Here is a 2521-nt window from a genome sequence, read left to right on the forward strand (position 1 = left end):
CAACTCATTAACTTAATAAACCTTAAACAAAACTATGCAGGTAAGAAGCCAGCAGGGGTGTGGGGGCTTTCCAGTGTTTTGCACTGCCTGCAGCATGTACGACTATCTGCCTGTTGGACAGAAGTCGTGGGTGTGCTCTCGGTGCAATGAGCTCCTGGCTCTCCGGGAATGACTTTATTTCCTTGAGGCCAAGGTGGCTGACCTGGAAAAGCTGAGAGAAGCAGAGAGGTGTGTGGAGGAGGCCTTCAGGGATATTATAGCTGTTTCCCACTCCAAGGATGATAGCTCTCCTGCTATCATGGAGGATGATGGTCTCAGGGAAGGAGAGCATCCAGCCGAGGAAGAGGGAAACGATGCCTTAGAAGGGACCCATTCCTTGGCGGATGAGCAGCTATCCTCTTGTGCCAAGGATATATCTCTGGAGGGTGGAGGGATCCTTCTAGTGGGCAATTCGATCATTAGGAACATAGACAGTGGAGTGTGTGATGGGTGTGCAGACCGCAAGGTGATTTGCCTGCCTGGTGTGAAGGTTGCGGATATCGCCCATCATTTAGATAGTTTGGTAGACAGTGCTGGGGAGGAGTCAGTGGTCGTGGTGCACGTTGGCACCAGTGAAATGGGAAATGTAGCCATGAGGTCCTGGAAGCAAAATTTAGGTTGCTAGGTAGGATGCTGAAAGCCAGGACCTCCAAGGTGGCTTTCTCTAAAATGCTACTGGTTCCACGCACAGGACCAGTCAGCCAGGCACAGCTTTGTAGTTTCAATGTGTGGATGAGATGATGGTGTCAGGAGGAGGGGTTTGGATTTGTTAGGCACTGGAGAATATTTTGGGACAAGCCGGGCCTGTACAAAAGGGATGGGCTCCACTTGAACCAGAATGAAACCAGACTGCTGGCACTTAAAATTAAAAAGGTGGCAGAGCAGCTTTTAAACTGACTGAGGGGGAAAACCCGACAGGAGCTGAGGAAGGTCCGGTTCGGAATAAACCTCCCCCCTGGGATAAAGACCAAAGAAATGATGAAATTTTAAAAGGGTTAGGCCTAGAAGTAGGCATTGTGAGAGCAGGGGCACAGGGTATCAATTCAGAAGGGCAAAATTACCACAGGCCAAACCAAAAGTGCCAAAGACACTTGAAGAGAGACACTGCTTACAAGTGTCTGTACTCTAATGCTAGAAGCCTCCAAACCAAGATGGGCGAACTGGAGTGCTTGGTCTTAGAGGAGGGCATTGATATAGTAAGCATAACGGAGACCTGGTGGAATGGAGAAAACCAGTGGGATACGGTTATCCCTGGATATAAACTATATTGGAAGGACAGGGAAGGACGTATTGGAGGCGGAGTCGCTCTATACGTGAGAGAAGGCATTGAATCCAGCAAGCTCGAAACCGCCAAAGAGGCGGATTCCTCCACAGAATCGTTGTGGGTGGTGATACCATGCCCCAGGAGGGACTTAATACTGGGAACGCTCTATCGTCCCCCTGATCAAAATGCTCAGGGAGACCTTGAGATGAGATATGAAATTGAGGAAGCATCCAAACTAGGAAATGTGGTAGTAATGGGTGACTTCAACTACCCGGACATAGACTGGCTGCATATGTGCTCCAGCAAAATTTCTAGATATTCTAAATGACTATTCCCTAGACCAGTTGGTCATGGAACCGACCAGAAGGACGGCAACCCTGGACTTAACCCTCAGTGGGGACTGGGACCTGGTGCGAGATGTAAGTGTTGTTGAACTGATTGGGAGCAGTGACCATAGTGCTATTAAATTAAACATACATGTAAATGGCCAATTGCCAAGAAAATCCAACACAGTCACATTCGACTTCAAAGAGGAAACTTCACAAAAATGAGGGGATTGGTAAAAAGAAAGCTGAAAAACAAAGTCCAGAGGGTCACATCACTCAAAAATGCTTGGAAGTTGTTTAAAAACACTATATTAGAAGCTTAACTGGAGTGCATACCACAGATCAGAAAAGGTACCATCAGGGCCAAGAAGATGCCAGCATGGTTAATGAGCAAAGTCAAGGAAGCTCTTAGAGGCAAAAAGTCTTCCTTCAGAAAATGGAAGTCTTGTCCAAATGAAGAAAATAAAAAGGAACACAAACTCTGACAAAAGAAATGCAAGAAGACAATAACGGATGCCAAAAAAGAATTTGTGGATCACATTGCTAAGAACATAAAAACCAACAACAAAAACTTCTATAAATACATTCAAAGCAGGAGACCATCTAGGGAGGCGACTGGACCCTTGGATGATAAGGGAGTCAAAGGTGTACTAAAGAACGATAAGGAGATTGCAAAGAAGCTAAATGAATTTTTTGCATCTGTCTTCACAGTGGAAGATATAGAGCAGATCCCTGAACCTGAACTAACACTTGCAGGAAGGGATTCTGAGGAACTGAGACAAATAGTGGCAACGAGAGAGGAAGTTCTAGGCTCAATAGACAATATAAAAACTGACAAATGACCAGGCCCGGATGGCATCCACCTGAGAGTTCTCAAAGAACTCAAATGTGA

Source organism: Rhineura floridana, chromosome 1 (genome assembly GCF_030035675.1).
Source record: "Rhineura floridana isolate rRhiFlo1 chromosome 1, rRhiFlo1.hap2, whole genome shotgun sequence".
NCBI lineage: Eukaryota > Metazoa > Chordata > Lepidosauria > Squamata > Rhineuridae > Rhineura > Rhineura floridana.